Below are 13,665 nucleotides of genomic sequence, written 5' to 3' on the forward strand. Positions count from 1 at the left end.
TTACAGGAGATGAGCGGTATTGGCTTAGGCATTGGTCCTAACCAACTATCCGGCTTCAGCCTGTTCGCTTGAAGTCCGGGAAGGGTTAACCACCAGTAGGGGGAGTCCTGCTGATGCACATCAACTAGGAACTCCCCCGGGGTCACCGCTCGGGGCCGTGCCTTAGGCCCTCACCTCCATAGGCTTTGGACAGGGCCACGCCCCCGGAATCCTTTATCGGACTACCCTTCAATATGTGGGGGAGGTGATGGTACTTCCTCCCCCCTTCCATCTACATAACAATACCAATGCCTAACCGCCACACCCCCCAGGCCAGCCGATTGGCTGGGCAGGGGATGACGCAATCAGGGATTCCCTCAATCACGCGGAGCCTGAGAGCCAGCCACCGCACGCATGGTGGGAGGGTGAAGCCCGCAACCCCACCTCCTTTCTACGTCAGAAGTGGCTTTCTCATCTGGGTGTAGGCAAATCTGTTCATTTCAGATTCCCCCAGTTTCTCGTTTTTCCAATCTTCAATTCTCCACATTTCCACATCAGTTAACAATTTTAGTGCACCTTTCTTGTAACAGGCACACTTTGTATACATTTTTGCCCAATATTCATTTTTTTGCAAAGCTATTTCCCCCTAAAATAATGCAATTTTGTACGCTCTTTTCACATATGTCTGGATTTTTATGCACACTTCACCTTAGTTTATGCAATTTTGTATGCACTACTTAGCTGGAGAACTGCGTATCAAAATTTGGAGAAATTTCAAAGGATGAGTGAGTTTTGGTTCACATATTGTTTTTGAAAGTGCGATTTTGGTAGATTTGCCTTTAAATAGGAACTGAATTGAATTGCTCCACCATTCCTACCTGGTAGTAATCTCCATTGAACTCAATGGGATTTACTTCTGCATACACTTGGATAGGATTCTACTGTTAATGTACAGCTCAGGCCTGATTATTGGTGCCATCATACACTGCATGGGTCACATTCAACAAACCAAGTGCTTTAGCAGAAACCAGTGTGAAGATTCCCACTGTGTGCCCTCTGTGACTCCTCCAAATTCACTCTGGTGGGTCGGAGAACCCCCAGAATAGGGTGTACTGTAAGAGGGAGATCATTCCATCTGGCAAGCAGCAATGCTTTGGGAACACAACAATAATAACAGCAAAAAAGTTGAATTCCGCCCCAGAAGACTGAAGGGAGGTACTGAACGTTGAATACCCCTTGTTCTGTCTGGCAACTGTGGGAAGGTCCTGTAGTGAGGCCCAATGGGACCCAGCCCTTCAGGTTTTGGGGCACTCAGCCACAACCCCGAGTGCCACAACCCCGCATACTTGGGGGCGAGGGCTGAACTGTCCTCAGTTTCATAGAGTTGGCACATGTGGCTGATAGGATATTTTCTCCCCTCAGAAGAAGAGTTGGCACATGTGGCTGATGGGATATTTCTCCCCTCAGCAACAAGCATGCCGGCACAAATAAATTGAGATGGCAATGCAGAAATTTCAGGGCCCCAGCTCAGAGCAGAAATTACAAGATGGCCACAAATGTAGTAGCAATAAGATTTTTTTAAAAGAGAGAGAGAGAGAGAGAGAGAGAGAGAGAGAGAGAGAGGAGAGTGCAGGAGAGGGGGAAAAGAAAAAGACGTGCATGAAATGGAAAAGCAAGTAAACAGGCAGGTTGCTGGCAAAGAGCACAAGACTATAAATGAGATCAGGTTGAGCTGTTCTCGGAAGCTCCCCAAAGTAAAGGGGACATTGAATCTGACAGCTTTTCATGCTTGAGACTAATTTCTCTACTTTGAAACACCGAGCTTCTGCATTGCTAAGTGCTTCCTCTTTGATAAAATACATTTTTTTGAAAACTTTGGGAGCACACTTTCTGCTTCCTTCTGAAATCACGATGAAAGGGGCAACTCATGTCCAAGTGAGCTTCACATTGATTATTTGTAAGTTTTTGTTTGTTTGTGTGTGTGCATTTATCTTATATAAACAGGAATAACTTTAATTCCTTTGGGTCCCATGCAGTTTTCCTCAAGTTCTCATGGCATTTAGAATGGCCTGAGGAGAAGCTCGGATAAACATGAATGGGAAATTGAAAAGACAAGTACCTAACTTGACCCATTCTCCCCATTCTAGTCTTCAGCCTTTAGTACAGGCGCACTCTGAGGAATAAAAACAAGCTAGATGGAGAAAGTAGAACTGCCTTGCATGCAGCCATTTAAAGGTCCGGCCTGCTCACCCATCTCTAGTAGCTTCTTCACTTGGCATGGTTGGAAGAACTAACCTTCAGCCATAAACCATTATGCAAACACACTGTTTCCTTTGGGCCTGCCCAGCAAGAGCTGCAAAATAAGTTAGGGAATTACTTGAAGGACAGACAACTTTTGTATCAGTAATCTTTATTTGATTCCCTCACCCCAAATGTAGCAAAGCTAAAACTTTGAAGAGAATAGATTTATACATTGGTTCCAGCTGACCCACAGAAGCCTAGGATTGTGCTTTTGTTGTGCATAGCTGTCAAGCGTCCCTTATTTGGCAGGAAACTCCCTTATCCCAGCGCTGTGTTCTGCTGCTGTCCCTTATTGATGATGTCCCTTAAATTTCCCGGGTTTCAAAGGAAGCAGCTCCTCTCCCTCCCTCCCTGCGGTCCAGGGAGGAGGGAGGCTCCAACTGTGTTGCTTGGCTGCGCTGCTCACCCAATAAGGAGTCTAAGAATGAGTGGGGAGTGGAGCTTGCATGCCTTGTGCTGATCAAATCAGCTGTGTTGCCTGGGGACTCGCCTTTGCTCAGCGCTTCCCAGCGGAGAGGTGACGGTGGTTTTCCTTGAGGCTTCATTTGGCTGCTGGCTGGGCTTTCTGCCTTTGGCTTGGAGGGGCTCAGAAGTTGAACATACCTGTGCTTGGAAAATCCCTTATTTTGGCTGCTGATCCTTTATTTTCAAATCTGTAAGTTGACAACTATGTTGCTGTGGTAAAGGTGTTGTGAAAAACTGCCTTCATCTTTTAGCCCAGGTAAGAGCATGGAGCAGTTTTCTCTTTCTTTTTTTTAAGGAGGCAGAAATAATGTAGGAGATCTAAACAATCACTTGTACGGTTGTTGAATGTAAGATGGAATAGAAGCTGGATTGAAGCTGGATACTTCTTCAACCATGGAAAGTCACCGGTATTATTGATCAAAACATTCTTAAAAAAAAGGTTTCTGTGAGAGCAACCCTAACTGAGGCCGAGGAGGCATTGAGTGGTAAATTATCTGCTGCATTTGCAGTCCTGCCAGTCATGGCAGATGGGAAGGGCAACTGAAATGGGCCAGTTTTCTACCACGAGTCCTGCTCCACCTCCATCTTGTCTGGTTTGGGGCTTTACAATGAGTACCCCTGGCGAGGACATTGCCGGTGATGGTGTTCATCTTGCTGCACTTCTGACGGGTGCTGTGGGGGGTCTCCATGGCAGTGGAACCCCTCCCCCATTAAACGAGGCCAGTGGAAAGGCACTTCCATGGTACCCTAACCCCCTTTAGCAGTGCATATCATGGGGCAGGATTCCTCCGCATTTAAATTTATTCAAGGCATTTCTGCCTTAGATGTTGAATCCAGCTTCAATATTTGCAAGAGAGCAAGCCTTCCAAGTCTTTAGGATTATCTGTTTAGCCACAGGGGCTGTATATTTAATCCAGAACATCTGTGACTAGTATAAGATCCAGATGACTGGTACGTATCCAATTATTAAGTGAACAAATGACAACTCAAAATTTGTAGAGTTGGGCTGATTCATCGTATGACTGCTGTTAGAACTTATGGGTAGCTTTGCATTCTTAATACGCATGGGTCATTGTTGGGCATCCCAGTTCCCTTCTTGATAACACAGCAAACAAAGTTAATTAAAAAGGAAGATTTATTGCAGAAACAGAGTTCGCTGGACGTCTCCAACAAGCCGCTAGTCTCATCAATCATTATGACTCTTCTGAAGACTTCTTCCTCCGATACCAGAAGCAACTGAACTTTCGCTTCTGAATTCTCTTGTTTTGCTTCCTGTCTTGGAGCCCTCCCATTTGTCAATACTGTGGACCGGGGGGGGGGGGGGGTCAGCTTCCGCCTCTTCTCCATCCTCTGAGAGACTGTCTCTTAGGTCTTTCCCACCTGATGAACTGCTTACTTCTCTGCTCGTGGCATTTTGCAATTCTCGAGAGCGTTGGCAGGGTTCAGTCATCCCCTTTTCAACCCACATTCCTAGGGGTGGAGGACCCGGCACTAGCCAAAGCTCATCTTGCCTGGCAGTTAACCGTCTCTGTTCCTCACTGTTTCCTTCACTGGAAGCTGGCTGCAAACCTTCCCTGGGGGCTGGCTCATTCATGACAGTCATGGTAGTGAAGGAATGGGTTTCTGTGCAGTCAGTTTGAAACAGGACCCCCCCCCCCTTTTCTTCTTTCTCCAAGGGAGCATTTCTAAAATGCATTAACTTGAACTGTTGAGCAAAATGCATAACAAGAACACAGCTGTATAAACAAAGCTCTCTCCTTTATCAGTCACGGCAATGGATGACCTTGGCTGTTCCAGTGGAGTAGGGATGACATGTCTGGGTTATCTTACCACACTCTGATGCACAGACCTAGTCCGAGAACAGCACCAGAGTGTGTTCTTGGAGTTGGTGACCTCTTGCTCCAAGATAAGAGTATAGGAACAGGAATACCCTTTTATGGTTAAGAGTACCGGAGCAGGAACATCTGTGATGTCAACCTGCGTGTACAAGCTGACATGTCTTGATTCCTGGGGAAGGGGGGAAGAGGGTGCCTGGAGGATATATATACTGCATGAAATCTGTCATTTCTTTGGACTTGCTGTGGACTGACCACGCAAGTGTCTTTCTGCTGCTCCGGAGAGCAGAAATAAAGAACTCTTTCTCTGAACCAACCCTCGGTGTCATTTGACTTCCTTCCTCCCTCCTGGGAGCAACACAGAGCCCACCAATCGGTAAAGTCTAATAAGGCTACAGTAGCATCTACAGTGGTACCCCGCAAGACGAATGCCTCGGAAGACGAAAAACTCGCTAGACGAAAGGGTTTTTCGTTTTCTGAGGTGCTTCGCAAGACGGATTTTCCTAAGGGCTTGCTTTGCTAGACGAAACGGCCCTGCCTCTCGTGTCATGGCGACGGTCACTGCACGCACGCACGCTTGCTCGCTTCCCCGCTCCTCCGGCTCCCTCCCACCTTCCGGCTGACGGCTCCTCCGGCTCCCTCCGACCTTCTGGCTGACGGTTAGTGCCTCGCACCACTGCATCTAACACCGAGTAAATTGGCAAAAATGTATAAATCTAAATCAAATAAAAGAAAGAAGAAATGAAAAGAAGCAGAAGTCCCAGCAAAGGAAGAATGGATACAAAAACTTATGGAAATGGCAAAACTTACCAGAAGAATAAGAGATCAAGACAACAAACTTATATTATAAAAGAATGGAAATGGTTTATTGAATATTCACAAATTGTAAACAGATAAGAACATTGGCAGGATTATTGTAATAACCTGCAGTTTCATAAGAGTATATATTTAAATTAGATGAATAAATGAACAAATTAAGTTAATTTGGATATGCAGAAGATATTTAAAATAAATTTAAGGAACGGCAGAAAGAGGGGGAAGGAAGTCAAGTTTTGAAATGTCAAGATGATTGTAAAACTGGTGAAATGTATAAATCTGAAAAGCATAAATAAAATAAAAATAGAATCAAAGAATTATAAGGGACCCTGAGGAACATCTAGTGCAACCCCCTGCTATGTAGGGCTATGCAGCTATCACATACAGATTGGACCCACAACCTTGGCATTATCAGCACCAAGCTCTAACCAATTGAGCTATCCAGTGATCATGTTGCAAAACTGCCCTTCAGAGGCACATAGCAAGCCGCCCCGACCTGGCAACAAGGATCCATGCGACGGTCACCTCCAGGCTTGACTACTGTAATTCACTCTATGCGGGGCTGCCCTTGAAGCTGTCCCAGAAACTCCAGCGGGTGCAGAATGCTGCAGCGAGGCTCCTCACGGGGTCTCTGCCATGGGAGCATATTCACCCAGTGCTTTTCCAGCTGCATTGGCTTCCGGTGGAGTACAGGGTCAGATTTAAGGTGCTGGTTTTGACCTTTAAAGCCCTTCAAAGCCTAGGACCCTCGTACCTACGGGGCCGCCTCTCCTGGTATGCCCCACGGAGGACCTTAGGGTCCATATATAGCAACACCCTAGAGGTCCCGGGCCCTAAGGAAGCTAGATTAGTCTCAACCAGAGCCAGGGCCTTCTTAACACTGGCTCCGGCCTGGTGGACTGCTCTGTCTCTTGAGACCAGGGCCCTGCAGGATCTGATCTCTTTCCTCAGGGCCTGTAAGACAGAGTTGTTCCACTTGGCTTTTGGCTCAGAATCAGTTTGATTCCCCCCCTCCCCCCCCTTCTCCTCCTATGATGAGATTGCTCCCTAATTGTTTTAATGTTGTATCTTAATCTTTTAAATTGTATTTTAATCAACTTGTTTTTATTATTGGTTGTTAGCCGCCCTGAGCCCGGTCTTGGCTGGGAGGGTGGGGTATAAATAAATAAATAAATATATTATTATTATTATTATTATTATTATTATTATTATTATCATCATACTGAGTCAGACAACTGGTCCATCTGGCTCAATATTGTCTGTGGTGATTGGCACCAGCAGTCTAGGAATTCAGGCAGGGATCTCTTCCAGCCCTACCAGCAAATGCTGGGGATTGAACCCAGGACCTTATGAATGCAAAACAGATGTTCTACCACTGAGCTATGACCCTCCCCGATAAGCATGAGTTTCTGCCAAGGAAAAGGTCACCCCTTCCCTCTCTTTTTCTGTAAGGGTTGCAAGCAGCCTGCCATCAAGCCTTTCTGACTAGAGGCAATGCTAGAGTCATGTTTCCGTTTTTTCCCCTAAAGCAATTTCCCTTCTTAACCACATATTAAAATATTTGAAAAAATTATTATTATTATTTTTTCTTCACAAGACATATGAGAAAGATATCTTGGACTGAAAGAATCATCACTGGATTCAATAACTTTCTCTGGAGGTTGGCACCAGCTGATTCGCTGATAATATGTTACAATAACCAGATGCTGTAACATATACTCAAGTCACCATGCAGTTTTCAGAAATTGGTTTTATTCCCCCCCTTTTTTAAAAAAAAGAGAGAGATGTTTGCATCTCGAGGACCCAAGACCCACCCCCAAAATAAATACACACAGACACTTATATTAGTTTAAGTTTTTGGGCAAAATTTTTGGCCACAACTTTATTGAAATACAATCATGTGAGCGGTATTGGCTTAGGCATTGACTCCCCACTATAGCTAACTCCACCTCTCAGGGTGATTGTCCAATGGGTAAACCAAACAGGGGAACAAGGTCGATGAGGACCAACCTAAGCTCACTCCGGGGTTCCTATGGCCCTGGCATGGCCCTAGCCCCTCAAGCAGGCTTCAGACGAGATCCAGGACCCCCAGATTCCTTTAACGGAATACCCGGTTCCTGGAGGGGCAGGTGATGGCCACACCTCCCCTCCCCACAATCCAACTGAGCCAGTGCCTAACCGCCACCTTACAAATTATGACGATTTGCTAAGGGGTAGGTGAAAACCAAATGGCTAAAGCCAATCTGCCAAATGGAAAAATTCCTACCCAGCCCCTGTTCCAAAACAGGCGACCCAAACCAAAGCAAGGCCAAGCGACTCTACCTAAACTAGGGAGGGTGGGCGGGTGTTCAACAGTGCAAAGCAAGTGCCCCTCCTTGCATCACACTGCCATTTTTAAAGCCCCAGGGATCACGCCACCCACTGGCTATGGGCTAAAATTGCCTGGTGTGATCCCAGGACTTCTTGCTCCCCCCCCATTTTAACCCTATCAGGTGAGTTCTTGAGTCCCGCGCGCAACCAGGCCCCACTGTTATAAGGATCCCATTTTTGGGACAACTGTCAAAAGTAAGGCTGTTTGTCTGGAAAGAAAGTTACATGGTCAAGATGTAAAATGTATTGAAAAATGAGGCATGGAGCCTTTCGCCTAGCTATTTACAACCTGTGTTGAATTTTGCAATCCATCACTTGTCACTTTATTATTCCTTTTAGTAGTAAGCACCAGCTACTCTAACAAATCATTTTCAGATTTACATTACATAATGGATTAATAACACAAACTCCCCGATCTTATCTGTTTCTTACCTGCTGCCACAGCTCTGGCGATGGCTGGGACTTTGTAATTCATCCCAGCATTAAAATTTTATTTTCCAAACGCACTTAAGGAATGTCAGCACCACTGGGATTGTTCGGAAAGGTTATTCATGATAGCTTACGATGCTGACCTTTACTTAAGACTGAAGTAAACAAGTTGGATCACAGGTATGGGTTCCTCGTAAGCCCAGGCACGCGGTTCCTCTGCTCAGGTGCTCTGTAACATCAGTTTACCCCAAAGACGCATCCTGGAAATATAAGTGCAAATTAATTAGCTACTGCCTTGACACTAGCATATGGCACAACAGCCTCACACTCCCCTTGAACTGGTTTGTAAGTGACATTGCCATCTGCATGGGGCCATGTCCAGCTAACAATCTGTCTGCTCCTTTTGTGTTGGAAAAGCCTCCGTAATTAAAATGAAAACTGTTGCTGTCTTCAAAGTCTTTGAAAACCCCAGGAAGCAGTCCTTTGCCTGGACGAGCAGGTTTTTGTGTGTGAATTAATTGTCTTCATGAATAGCAAATAAGAGCTGGGTCCTTACCAAAATAAATACAGGCACATTGTCTAGGCTGCTTCTTTTTATGGTTTTGGTTGGGTTTTGAATGTTACTCAGCCTCATGGTGCACTATGAAGATCGCTCTCTGCTCATGAAGTAGCCTTCAGGTTTCAGTAAAAGATAAATAGTATTTGGTTATGGTGACTATGGTTTCTATTGCTTTTCTAACACTACATTTTAGAAATCAAAAGGCTAAATACCGTATTTTTCGCTCTGTAAGACGCACCAGACCACAAGACGCACCTAGTTTTTGGAGGAGGAAAACAAGAAAAAAAAAAATATTCTGAATCTCAGAAGCCAGAACAGCAAGAGGGATCGCTGTGCAGTGAAAGCAGCAATCCCTCTTGCTGTTCTGGCTTCTGGGATAGCTGCACAGCCTGCATTCGTTCCATAAGACGCACACACATTTCCCCTTACTTTTTAGGAGGGAAAAAGTGAGTCTTCTAGAGCAAAAAATACGGTAACACCAAGGGAACTGAACAGCTTGCAGATTTGTAGAAGTATCTTTTGAAAGGTGTTGATCTCTCTTTATCACAGAAACAATCTCATTTAATGAAAAAAAAGTGTGGTTTTTTTTTGGAAAATTGGACTTCTGACTCCTGGTTCAAAAGTTCATTGGAGTGGAGACTATTTTGCTTATGTCACTCTAGAAAACTGATCCATAAAAGTGCCAAATAAATCATGATTAATAAGATATACATTTTAAAAATCCAGTTGCCAATGCATCATCAAACTCTACTGACGTTTTGTGACATTGCCGTGTGACCAAGATGCAGATCCCAGAGAACAGATCTCTAAGCAGATAGGTGTTGCTGTAATTCTCAATAGCTCCCATGACATTCTGTGGGTGCAAACTTGTGCACTTTTACATAGCTGTAGACTTTGCTGAATTCAATGAAATATTCTGAATAAACAGATAAAGGACAGAGCAGAAAGCGGATCATTTCTTATACTTACAGCTACCCATTCACTATTATAGTAACACATAAATACAATTGCTATGAAATTAGCAATATGTTAACAATGGCTTTTAAGTTAAGAAGCATATTCAAGTTAAATTGAGGGTACACTAGATTTTTACTCGTTAGCTACTTTGGGGGTGAAAATCACACCAGAAAGTTCATATGTGTTCAAAAGGGAAGCACTTATTTTTAGGATCCATCTTTCAGCGGCAGCATCTAATAATTCCCTTAGCTGCAAAGCTTTGTGTTTCATATCTAACCTCATATTGACACAACTTGCTCTCTTTGGAACAGAGCTTTTATAATAGACTAGCTTTCGGAATCCCTTGCTCCCCAAACAAAAACTGACACAAATAGCCTTATCGCCTTGGGCTGTGGTCTTTCAGGCTTCACAAGATAATCCAGATCAGACTGTCAGAATGTGGTGGGGGATGCTCTGTTTGTCCCCGTGGAACAGATTTCTACAATAACTCCTTTGCATAAGTGGATAATCCTAGTGGCTCTAAGAAAGGATCTAAGTGTTGAGGGACCAGGTCCAGGACACGAGCAGTAATACTACCAGGATACTAGATTGTTGTCAGCTCCAGTTACATGGGTTGAAAAACGCAATCCAAATGGGTAACCAATTTTGATGTTGTATCTTTCACATTTATGCTTCCATGGGAATGATTCCAAACCCACCTCCGAAGATTTTGGATGTGACAAGGATGCGGAATGAACAAGAAGCTCAACTACTTTATACTTTTGCTTCTTCCACAACAATGTTATCATCCAAAAATGTTACTTTGACATCTCCCCTGCCTGGAAAATGCATGAACCGAGTAGGGAAGAAACAAGGATTGTATTTCAGATGAGATGGTTGCAGAGGAACAAGGTATACAAGGGGGTTTCATTTTCGCAGAAGCCACAAGATCTTTGTGTCACTTGTCAACCTTTCCAGTTGTCCAAGTGTTGTTGCAAATTACCATTTCTGTGTCTCTTCACCATTTTTTCCTTGGGGACCAAGATTGTGAATTTTGATAACAACTCTTGAATGAGAGAGCCAGTGTTTGATTTTCAAAATTGCAGGATTAAATGTTTGCCTATCCACCTTATAATTTGAACACTGAGCTTTGGAATGCTATATCTTGAGGAATTAGGTTACTATTGTTTAAAAGATGTGCTGTCTTATTTTTAAATAACAGGATGTGTGATATGAAACAATCTGCAGTTCTCGCCCCTGGGTTTCACTGACAGTTATTGGTTTCTAGTCTTTGCCAGATCAGTTTTGTCATTATTATCCTTTGAAATGTTGCCAGAGTTAGAACCTTCATAATCATATATAAATGTTTTCTCATTACCTTAATTTATGCAGACTGCAGTCCTATATCCACTTATGTGGGAGTAAGCCTCATAAGATTGTGCTGTAAGAAATTACATGGAGGGTGTACATCAGGGATGGGAAAAACTATTACCCTCCAGATGTATGTCATCACCCCCTGACCATTGGTCCTACTGGCTAGGGCTGGATTTCACTAAATTTTCAACACCTTGAGTGATCCCCCTCGTTTTTGCTACACTTCTGTTGTCTTAGGTCTCTATGGACTCTATGGATGCGCATAGCTGAAAAAAGTTATTCCTCCTGGTCAGTCATGGGGAAAGATGATTTATTTAAAATAGTATTACCTCATCTTTCCTCTGAAAAGTGCTCAAGGCGTCTTACCAAAATCAACATTTTGATCGGCCAGAGTAGTGCATGGTTTTCTTAGAAAAGAAGTATCGGTACAGGAGAGAAAAGGGACGCAGGTGGTGCTGTGGGTTAAACCACAGAGCCTAGGACTTGCCAATCAGAAGGTCGGCGGTTCAAATCCCTGCGACGGGGTGAGCTCCCGTTGCTTGGTCCCTGCTCCTGCCAACCTAGCAGTTCAAAAGCACCTCAAAGTGCAAGTAGATAAATAGGTACCGCTCCGGCGGGAAGGTAACCGCGTTTCCGTGCACTGCTCTGGTTCGCCAGAAGCGGCTTAGTCATGCTGACCACATGACCCAGAAGCTGTATGCCGGCTCCCTCGGCCGATAAAGCAAGATGAGCGCCGCAACCCCAGAGTCAGCCATGACTGGACCTAATGGTCAGGAGTCCCTTTACCTTTACCTTTACAGGAGAGAAAACTGACTGCTGGTGTGTGTCTTTTTGGAATTATGAACGCTCCAAGATAGTCTAGCACAGAGGCAGGGATTCTGGATGTTGTGAACAGGTCACTGGTCATTGGTTATGCTCCCTAATTCATAATAAAGTAACAAATAGAAGCTTTTAATCTTGCCATATTTTAAAATCAAACACTGGCCATGGGTGTGATGGGCGTTGTGTCTTTGGAGGAACACAAGTTCTTGACCTGTGGTCTAGATCAGGGGTGTACAAAGTAGGGGGCGGAGGGGGTGGGCCACCCCAGGTACCACTCAAGGAGTGACAAGATGGCCCCTGCCTCCCCCCAGCTGTAGAGGGGCCGAGGGTGCCGCTCTCGCATGGCGTCCATACGGGCTGCCTCTCGCATGGTGACCGTGCAGCGTGCCACACTTGCGCACTCTGTATGGGATGCCGTATGGTCGCCATGCAAGCAGCAGCCTATACAACTGCCGCACATGAATGGCATCTCATACAGAGTGCACATGTGCAGCATCTTGTACAGACTGTGCACGCGCGGGATGCCACACATGCGCACTCTGTGTGGGCTTCCTCCACCACTGGTCTAGATTAATTAAGGCCACTGAAACACTACTTGAATGAAACCTTCATTGAAGTCTGTAAAACAAGATTCCAGCAAAATCTGATTAGGTGTGCCATCGATCCAAAATCCAAGAGACTTTCAACGGTCGCATTAAAACAAATCGTCCATCTCTGCTTTCACAACAGAGCAATCGCCTCTCTCCAACCCTCACATACTGTTTTGTGGGTTCTCCTGACCCCCCAGAACTAATCTGGGGGTGCATGGAGAGGCGAGAAAGCCCTGTTGCTTTAGCAGGAGCTCTTGTGCAGTCTCCGTAGTAGAATTACGTAGCTGAACCCTATGACTGTACAAAGTGGGTAAACCAGTACTGAAATGCAAAATTCCCATTCATAACACAGCCTAAGAAAGCAGCATACTTTGACATTTATGGCTTTGCTTTAAACAAAGGAAACATCAGCCTGCTTTCTCAAAGCAGCAAGATAATTTTCTAAACAATGGCAAAAAATGGAGAACATGGATATTGTTGAGAATGCAGCAGATGGGGCTGGAGAAAGATTTTTGCAAATATTTGGCAGGAATTGGAAGAGAAATCACATTTTAAATAATCCATCAATTCCTTTTACCCTACCTGATAATGTGTTGCTGTGAACTACTGACGACTCTTCTAGAACTTCACCATCCCCAAGCCTTGGTCCCACTGTTTTTAAGTTAGTTGCTCTTTCCATGATAGCTTGTCCACATTGTCAAGTTCTCATCTATCACCATGAAGGATTAATGGACCATACTTCAGTAGCTTTCCTGTTATAGCAGCGAGGATTTCAGAATCTAAGAATGTTCTTCAAATTCTGTAGAACAAACATACAATAGCTTTTCTGTTATATCTCAAGGAGTTCTGTCACTTGTTCAAGGCACTGGTTGACTTCTGTAAAACTAAATGGCTGTCATGACAAACTGGATCACAGAATAGATGGGAAATGCTCCCTTTGGTCTGAAAATTCCTGTCTTTCCAGAAATAAGGACTGTTCTAGGTGTGAACTGGCTGTCAGTTTGCTTTTCTTAGTACTGAAAGTATTGGTCTGATGTGTAGAGAACTTCCCTATTCTAATTGATTCAAGAGGGTTCTGGAAGCATCTCTGTGTGAAAGAAACAAGCATAAGGTTCATGATGTTTGGGTTATTCCTTCAGAGAAGCTGAGTACAGTTGGCTTAAACTGGTTCTGTTATCTCTTTCAATCA

This window comes from Podarcis tiliguerta (assembly GCF_965153285.1).
Source record: "Podarcis tiliguerta genome assembly, chromosome: 7".
NCBI classification, from domain to species: Eukaryota; Metazoa; Chordata; class Lepidosauria; order Squamata; family Lacertidae; genus Podarcis; species Podarcis tiliguerta.